This window comes from Meles meles, chromosome 9 (assembly GCF_922984935.1).
Source record: "Meles meles chromosome 9, mMelMel3.1 paternal haplotype, whole genome shotgun sequence".
Lineage (NCBI taxonomy): Eukaryota > Metazoa > Chordata > Mammalia > Carnivora > Mustelidae > Meles > Meles meles.
Window position 1 is genome coordinate 10470253 of NC_060074.1, and position 10137 is coordinate 10480389.

Genomic DNA, 10137 nt, shown 5'->3' on the forward strand with positions numbered 1-10137 from the left:
CATCCTGTCTGTATGAAAAGTAGTCATGAATGAACACAGGATTTTTACATTGATGGATTATCATAGAGTACATTATTAGCAGAGAGCTGGTGTTAGAAACTGTTATGGTAAGGATCCACAATTATTCCGCTATAGGCTTTTATGCTTATTATTATTCATTAGTAAAATTTAGTTACCTATTTCAAATAATTCATGGAGCCAACCCTCACTGAGTCCCTTCCTGTTACTGTGTTGAGGATCAGGGATACAGAGATCCATGAAAGGTGCCATTTCTGGAGGGGATCAGAGTCTAATGGTAGCATTCATATGGGCAGATAATTATTGTATAATGTGATAAATTCTTACAGAAAATAAAAGCAGAAGTGGACCTGCAGAGGGGGAAGTGACCAATTTCCCAGGATGTCTGAAAATAATTTATATAGGAGGTTATTTTTTTTTCCATTTTATTTATTTTTTCAGCGTAACAGTATTCATTCTTTTTGCACAACACCCAGTGCTCCATGCAAAACGTGCCCTCCCCATTAACCACCACCTGTTCCCCCAACCTCCCACCCCTGATCCTTCAAAACCCTCAGGTTGTTTTTCAGAGTCCATAGTCTCTTATGGTTCGCCTCCCCTCCCCAATGTCCATAGCCCGCTCCCCCTCTCCCAATCCCACCTCCCCCCAGCGACCCCCAGTTTGTTTTGTGAGATTAAGAGTCATTTATGGTTTGTCTCCCTCCCAATCCCATCTTGTTTCATTTATTCTTCTCCTATCCCCCTACCCCCCCATGTTGCTTCTCCATGTCCTCATATCAGGGAGATCATATGATAGTTGTCTTTCTCCGATTGACTTATTTCACTAAGCATGATACGCTCTAGTTCCATCCACGTCATCGCAAATGGCAAGATTTCATTTCTTTTGATGGCTGCATATATAGGAGGTTATATTTTGGTCTTAAAAGATGAGGAATCTGACCATGTCAATGGAGCCACTGAGTTAAAAAGAGCACGACATATCCCAAGAACTCTCTGGCATGGAGTTCAAGGAGTGGAAGATGAGGTTGGTCTGAAAACAATTGTCAAAGATGCTGGAACTGAGGCTGGGCATATCCAGATGGGCAGGTAGAATATGGTGCTTGATTTTTTTTTAAAGCATCTTTGCTAAAGATAAGCGGAGTCTGTACTCAGAGTTCTCAAATAATGAACATTTTCTTTGAAGTGCACTAGGCTACTAACTGTTAGGAGTTAATGAAAATTTGTTGTGAATTTTAGAAAGTGGTTATAGTTAGTCCCCCTTTCCACTTCTTTTGATTCTTACTTGCTAGATACATAAATACATTTAGGGAAAGAATAAATCATGTTATGGGCACACTTCTAGACTCAGGCAGAATTACATCCACATTTCAAATCAAAATAGGAGAAAGTGTACTTTTAAATCTGATGCTTGGTTACATTAAAGTTTAATAAATGTGTATCAATTCCCATTGATGTAATTGGGCTATAGCACAATTTTTAGTTTGGAATAAAAGGACAGATACAAGTGTTTCACGTATAAGAAAAGAAGAGCAATGATAAAAAAAAAAGAAGAGCAATGACATAAACATTAGGCCATGATGTATAAGTAATGTAAGATAGGTTGTTGGTGGCCAAGAGTTGACTGGAAATTATTCTCTCATTTTTTGTTTATCTGAGGGTGTCTTAAAATGTCTCCTTCATTTTTGAAGACCAGTTGTGAAGGTACTAATTCTTGGTGGACAGGTTCTTTTCCTTTCAATACTCTGAATATGTCATCTCATTTTTTTCTGGCCTCAGTGGTTTTTTTTTTTTAATTTAATTAATTAATTTTTTTTCAGCGTAACAGTACTCATTGTTTTTGCACAACACCCAGTGCTCCATGCAAAACGTGCCCTCCCTATTACCCACCACCTGTTCCCCCAACCTCCCACCCCCGACCCTTCAAAACCCTCAGGTTGTTTTTCAGAGTCCATAGTCTCTATGGTTCTCCTCCCCTTCCAATTTTTTTTTATAAACATATAATGTATTTTTATCCCCAGGGGTACAGGTCTGTGAATCACTAGGTTTACACACTTCACAGCACTCAGTGGTTTTTGATTAAAAGTCAGCTCTTAATCTTGTTGAGAATCCTTGTATATAATGAATCACTTTTCTCTTGCTGCTTTCAGGATTCTCTTTTTGTCTTTTTGGTACTTTGAGTATAATGTCTATAGGGTAGGATCTCTTTGAATTTAATTCTACTTGGGTTTGTTGAGATTCTTGGATGTGCATATTGACAGTTTTCATAAAATTTGGACATTTTTGGACTACTATTTCTCCAAGTATTCTTTCTGCCTCTTTTTCCTTTTTCTCTTTCTGTGACTCCCATTATGCATACATTGATACATTTGATAATATCCTCCAGACCTCTGAAGATCTATTCCTCTTTCTTTATCCTTTTTCTTTTCTGTTCATCAGGCGGAATAATCTTATTTATCGTGTCTTAAAACTTTCTGATTCTTTCTTTTGTCACTTCAAATGTGCTGTTGAGCCCCTACACTGGATTTTTCATTTTAGCTATTATACTTTTTCAAATCCAGAATTTTTACTTGATTTTTTATTTTTCCTTATTCAATATTTGGTAAGATATTGTTCTCATACTTTCCTTCAGTATTTTAGACATGATTCCTTTATTTTTTTAATATTTATAATAGCAGAATTAAAGTATTTGTCTAGTAAGTTCATTGGTTGGGTCTTAGAGGGATAGTTTTCATTGACTTTTCCCCCCGTGTGTTGGCTATAATTTCCTGAAGAGAGAGAGAGAGAGAGAGAGAGAGAGAGAGTGTGTGTGTGTGTGTGTGTGTGTGTGTGAATGCCCATTTTATAATTTTTTGTTGAAAGTGGGACACTTAATATGATGTGATGCTAAAAATCAGATTGTTGACCTTTCCTTTTGTTATTGCTATTTGTTTAGTGACTTTCTTAGGTCTGTATGTCTGTATTCTTTGTCATGTGCAGCCACTGGAGTCTCTAGTTGATTTTCTTCATGGTGAGCTAAGGATCAGACAGAGATTTCTTACAGTTCCTTGAATCAGAAGGTCTCTCAGCCTCTGCTGAGGAACTCTCTGTATGTGTTGGGCATAACTTCAGTACTTCACTAGGCAGTTTGCCCCTCTGTCTTCGCCTTCACTTCCTGCTTGTGAATAGCCTCAAAATATGTTAGATACAAAAGATTAGGGTCTTCTCAAGTCTTTCCTAGGCATGCATATAGCTCCTGAATGTGGGTCTGGCCTTCTAGAATCTCAGAAATATACAGTAGTTTTTCAAATCTCTCTGTGGATATCTCATTTCCCAGTTTTTCTTTTCAAGTTTTGTGGTCAGCCTCTTGTTATCCCCAACTGGAAATGCTGCCTCAGGAACTGTAATGTTATATAATTGTTGCTGATTGCTTTCATCAAATACTCTAGAGATAGAGCTGCTCTCACAGGCCAAACAAGACCAGCTTGAGAATGAGGCTTTTCAGTAAGCTTCCAGACCAGTTAAATCATGAGTTTCCTGGGGATGGGGCTGTTTCTGGGGATGAGGAGTTTCAAGTACATTCTTCTCCCTCCAGTGGCTGCTTGGCTGTTGGTACTTACAGTTGTTATAAATGCCAACAAGCTCTTGTTTTTCAAGGATATCATAGAGCTGGGGAGAGGCAGACAGGATTAGAACAAGTTAAAATGTCACAAAACTCACAGTTCATTCTGGATTCAGCCATTTTCTTGAATAAAACTCCTTAGATTGTTGCAAGTCTTTAGTTAATTTCCAGAGTTCTAAATAGGTTGATTTTAATATATATTTTTTTTTTGCCAGTGTTCTTGTTGTGTTTATAGAAGAGCAGATTTTTAGGATGTTCTTACGGCACCATTCTGAGGGTCATCCATCAGACAGTAACGTTTAACTAGATTTTACTATGTTTAGATATACTCAAAAGGAAGTTTAGCACACACACACAAATGTACAAATGCTGCTGGGTGGAATGACTTTCAGAATCCACAGATCCAGACTTCTACCGGGAAATCTTACCAGGACTTACATGCTTAGTTCTAGTATAAATAGGGCTGTTTCCCAGGCTGTTTCCATGTAGCTGGTAATGGCTTGATCCTCATTACCAGGAAAGCAAGGGAAGTTGTCTTTTACTTGTTGGTTTATTACAAATAGCCATGAGGCAAGGAATTTTTGCCCTCACCAAAGTCCAAGACTTTCGTCTCCTGTTCCTGGAATTACTTTTTCTCAAGTGATTGACAGTGGGAAATCCACTGCCTTCAAGGAAATGCCCAACTGTACTTGCAGGATGTGGTTGTGGCTTCATACGCTGGCCTCAATAAATTAATCATCTCAGAGCATAATGGTCCAAAATAGGTGTATCTCTCAAAGTCTGGGTTGTCTCATATGAAATAGCACAAGGAGAACATTAGCAGCTTGTTTCTGCTTGAAACTCATTAGGTTCTGTCAAGTTTCTTTTGAGTCCTTTTTCCAACTTAATTTGAAGAATCTCTTCCCAGTTTTCTGGATTTCAGCTCCTTATCTTGTCTAAGAACTTGTGCTCAAACAAGAATACAATTTCTTCACATAAACCAGTAACAATTTGTAGGCAGAGTGCACACTAAATTTCAAAGGAAAACATTTTTCTCAGCTCCTTTGGCTGTCCAACAAAAAAGCAACAATGTCTGCAGAGACCCCATCCAGCTTATGGTAGCAATCGGCTGCTAGTTGGTCATTCATAATACCAGCATAAGGGTTTATGGAGCTTCAGACTTGTCCTCCCTCCAAAGAGAATTGATTAATTTTTGGCTTTTATTTGTATAGCTAAGTGTGGCAATTCATTTGTAAGGAAAAAGAAATTAGCAAGTCTCAAAAGAGAATTAGTTACTATATCTTGTAAGAGAAAATATTTTTTCAGGTTTTAAACGTCAGTTTTTGGTTTGTTTAAAACTTCTACCCATAAGAATTTCAAAATTCTTGAGGATCTTGTTTTTAAAAGGTCATCTTGTTGCAAATGCACTATTTTCACAAAGGTAATCTAAACATATACAAACACAAGAAGCAGGGTAACCCTTGGTTGAAAATAAAATACTGAGGGATTTGTGTTGTCCTAAATCACAAAGACAGCTATTTGCAAAACTGTGATTTAATGAGGGGAGAAAAGAAACCACCATCTCTCTTTGGAGGGAATTTAGTTTCCCTATGATTGTAAATTCTAGGTTTAGTGTTTAATATTGTAAAGACTTAAATACTTGACAGATGGAGACAGAAGTATGAACTACTGCAGTGTAAGTTGGAGTCTTGGTATCCAGGCAACTGTCCTACAAGGTTCACTTTAAAAAGAACAGAAAGAATATAATGTTGAACTTGTAGAAGACACTGTAACAATGCATTTGTGTGTCTAGTTGAGGTCTGTCTGCTTGTGAGCAAATAGGTGATGTCTCCTTTATAGTAATAAGAAGGGTTACCAGCAAATATTGAACACAGTGCTATGTGCTATGACTCCATCTTCTCCCTTCCCCAAACATTTAAGCTTTGGAACTTCTTGTCCTGAATGGTTAGAGAGAAGCTCCAACAAAACATTAAGTAAAAACACAAAAATTTTAGAATTTTGGAATTTTAGAGGGATTGAGTAGGACCAGTTACATATTAGAATTTTAGAATTGAGAAGGACCAGTTACATATTTGCTTTACCCTGTAACCTACCTCATATAAATGGAATGGAAAGTTTTGTTCTGATTCTATCAAAAGTGATGAAGTGCTTTGATTCTGGACTCATCTTCACAATTTCTGCTGATCCATTTATCATTTCTGGGACCATCACTAAAATTAATTATGGAATGCTAGTGTTCTCAATCACAAAATGGAAATTCATATCTGCTATGTGTGCATTTGAAGATCAAGTAGATAAAACAGATATGGAAGTCTTATAGAAAATAACTTCCATTTTCTATGATTCTTCAGTTGTCTGAGTTTAGAAAATAAAACACATAGATCATAAATACATAGCATTTCTGACTACAGTTGTCATAGAGATGGAGCCAAGGTAAATATTTAAATATCTGTTGCATGAGTAGGTGGGATAAATATCAAATCATGCCCTTTCTTTCTTTTCTTCTTTCTTTATTCCTCTCTTTTTTAGATTTTATTTATTTATTTGAGAGAGAAAGAGAGCACAATCAGAGAGAGGGACAGAGGGAGAAGTAGACTTCCTGCTGAACAGGGAGCCCCATGTGAGACTCAATTGCAGGACCCTGAGATCATGACCTGAGCCTAAGGCAGCTGCTCAACCAACTGAGCCACCCAGATGCCCCAAATCATTGCTTTTTCTAAATGCATTTGTAATGCACATTGGATTCAGATATGTCTTTCCTAAAAGAAATAGTCACAAAATCCCCTCAAATCCATGATCCAGAAAAACTCTTGCTTTTGTAATGAACCCTGAGAGTTGGCTATCTCCTTTATTGTTACTGTGAAATGTCTCTAGCAAATCAATCTCTTGAGGAATTTTTTAAAGAATTTACTTTTAGAGTGATATACTCAATTTTCTACAACCAACGACACTGGAAATCTTGCGAAGAATATAACCTGGAGTAAACTTGGGGCAATTAATTTTCTCACCAATTAGTTTATTTGTCTTCTACAGGTTATATAGGGTATGTATGTCAGGGTGTACTGGTGGAAGATGTTGGCAGAAGGGCTGATTTACTCCTGCTAGTGAAAACAAGCTGTTATATTATTTTTTGAGTAATGGCAGCCCCTGATGCTGAGCTTACAGATTTTGTAACTCATGAACAGTTAGGGGCAGTATATAAAGGACTACAAAAAAACAAAGAACATTTTTTTTTAAGATTTTATTTATTTATTTGACAGAGAGACACAGCAAACAACGAAAAAGGGAACACAAGCAGGAGGAGTCGGAGAGGGAGAAGCAGGCTTCCCGCTGAGCAGGGAACCGGATGTGGGGCTCAATCCTAGGACCCTGGGATCATGACCTGAGCCATAGGCAGCTGTTTAATAGCTGAGCCACCCAGGCACCCCAGAAAATTTTTTTAAAAGATCTATTTGTTCTTTATCTTAAAGGGGGGAGAGGGGCAGAGGGCAAGGGAGAGAGAGAATCTTAAGCAGACATCCTGCTGAGCATGGAGCCCAATGGGGCTCAATCTCATGACGCTGAGATCATGATCTGAGTCGAAATCAAGAGTCAGATGCTTAACTGACTGAGCCACAAAGGCACCCCATGAATAGAGAAATTTTATTTGTGAATGCTGTAAGAAGTCTTCAGGAATTAGTTGACCTTCTCATTAAGAATTAGCAGTAATAGGGACACCTGGGTGGCTCAGTTGGTTAAGCGGCTGCCTTCGGTTCAGGTCATGATCCCAGCGTCCTGCGATCGAGTCCAACATTGGACTCCGTGCTCCGCGGGGAGCCTGCTTCTCTCTCTGTCTCTGCCTGCCACTCTGTCTGCCTGTGCTCACTCTCTCTCTCTCTCTCTCTGATAAATAAATAAAATCTTCAAAAAAAAAAAAAGAATTAGCAGTAATAGAATATTGAAAATCTGACAAATTCTATATTGAGTTTTCTTGGCATTTCATATTATCTTTCTCTAGAGACAAAAGGATTAATTAGAATAGATGAATGTAAAGGGTTGAGAAGAAAAACTCTTGTGTTATTCTCCAGGGTCAATCATCTGTAGGCTTCTTTATTTTTTCTTCAAGATTTTATTTATTTATTTGACAGAGAGAGAGAGATCACAAGTAGGCAGAGAGGCAGACAGAGAGAGAGGGGGAAGCAGGCTCCCCATTGAGCAGAGCAATGTGGGGCTTGATCCTAGGACCCTGAGATCATGACCTGAGCCAAAGGCAGAGGCTTAACCCACTGAGTCACCCAGGTACCCCACATCTGTAGGCTTCTTAATGATCTTTCCATCCCCACTGCCCTGGCCTTCTAGCTCTTGCACTTTGTTGATCTTTCCTGCCTATGGGGACTTTGCATATGATTTTATTACCCTTTATGCCTTTCTTCATGTAGTTTACCACTATTCTTCAGATCTTTTAGGAAAGTCTTTAAAAAAAATTAGTGCCTAAATGACCTTAAAACACCATTTCCTCTTATCATAGTTTAACTTATTTTTGTGAGATATCATTAAAACCTGACTTGCCATGAGATCAGGCTCCATGAGGGGCAGGGATGATGTCTGTTTTGACCTCATACTGTCTCCCCCGCACAGTACTTGAAAGGAGTCCTCTTCAAAGTCAGAGAGAGAAATGATTAATTATTCCTGGGCCAGCAAGAGATGAAATAAGCATCTTAACACAGATAGTACATCATAACACAGATAGCATTTCAGTTTAGCTTGGCAGATGATGATATGCCAGATAAGGAAGGTATTACAATTGTGGGAGTCATGTAAACAAAGGGATTGAGACGAGTATGTACATGGTGTATTCAGAAGTCAGAATATGGATGTAGGGGAGGGAACGAGTAAAGATGAGGTTATAGGGGCAGATTGAGACCAGATTGTTTAAAGCCTTGGGCTTTTAAGGAATTTGGACATTTTCTAGGAAGTGAGGAGCCATTTGAAGACTATTAAGCAGTAGAATAACACAATTCCATCTGTGTTTCTGATAGCACTCTGGCAGCAGTGTGGAAGGCAGTGGAACTAAAAATAGGATTATAAGTAATGTGCTCATTGCTTTTCCCCTATTTGCACAGTAACCCAATTTTTAGCCTTGACATACATCCTGTTTGTACAGGAAAATCCCTAGGCCTGAAGAAGTATCTCCTTATACTATCTTGAGGAGAGTTTTGTTATAGAGCAAAAGGGTAATGTGGTCATCAGCCACTGCATTGTGTCTTATGCTTATAAGTGTTTGATAATGAAGACATTTAACAAAAATAATTAATACATGGAACTATACAATTCAGGCATTGTTCAGACACTCCCAGAAACGGACATTTAAGAAATGGTGCAGAGAAATAGTCAAGGGAATCACTTTTATACATCTTCTTAAAAAATCCAGGTCAGCAGGAGAAGTTAACTAATTCTAAGAAAGTGATCAGAAGTACCCTACAAACAACAAGTTATGGAAACTCATAATATAACTTGATATTACCAGGTGTCTTGAAAAATCTCAAGATTTAGATGTTAGGGACATAGTGATATTTATTGAGAACTATTATGTGCCAGATGCTGTTCTAACTTGATTAGCCCATGTAATCTTCACAACTTTATGGGACACTGCTAAAGAAGCTCTATTCGACATAGGAAAAAGGGAGACTGAGTGAGGTAAGTAACTTGTACAGTGTTTCCTATGTAGTAAGTGGTGGAGATTGATTCGGGCCAGGGAGTCTCACTCCTTGACCCTGTGCTTCCTACCTCTCGCTTGTCATACAGAGCTGTGCTCAGCCTTGGAAGGGTCCCTCTCTCCTCTTTATGGTCACACTGTTACCCATTCTTTACTTTTCTCAACCAAAGAGAAAGCACCAATTTACCATCAATTCCGTCTTTCACTATCTTTTCACATAAAATCACATGGAGTTTTGCCTGGTATGTTTTTGTGAACACCTCATTTGTGATCATTTAAAAAAAAAGATGGTTCAGTCTGGTCCTGACTTAGGAGGTAGAAGTATGGGAAATGCAGTCTGTTAGAAATTTGACTCACAAGGTTGTAGAGTCCCAAAACTCTAACACAGAACCCTAATTGTTTTACCTCTAGAGTGTTGTTTTAGAGTTGATTATATCACTGTTAAAAAATTATCTTTTGGGGGGAAGTACATAATTATTTTTTCCTAGTACTCTGTTCCTCAAGTTTATGATGTCAAAACCAAATAACTCTACATCTTCTTGTGCTTTGCTTTCTCCCATCTTGAAAAACCTCTATAGTAACAAATATAAACGAGGTGTTTTGCAGTACTCTTTCTTGGTGTTGCATTTGAGAGCATTTTTATAAAAATCCTGATGGCTCTTGGTGACTTTGACACAGTAATGCTCAGAATTATTGTAATAAGAGAAAAACATTTAGAATCCCGAGTAGTATGAGCTATTTTGATAGAGCCCATATAAGTTCAAGAATGAGAATATTTGAAACAGTTAAATATTATTAACAACAATAATTTCAAAACTCTGTGATA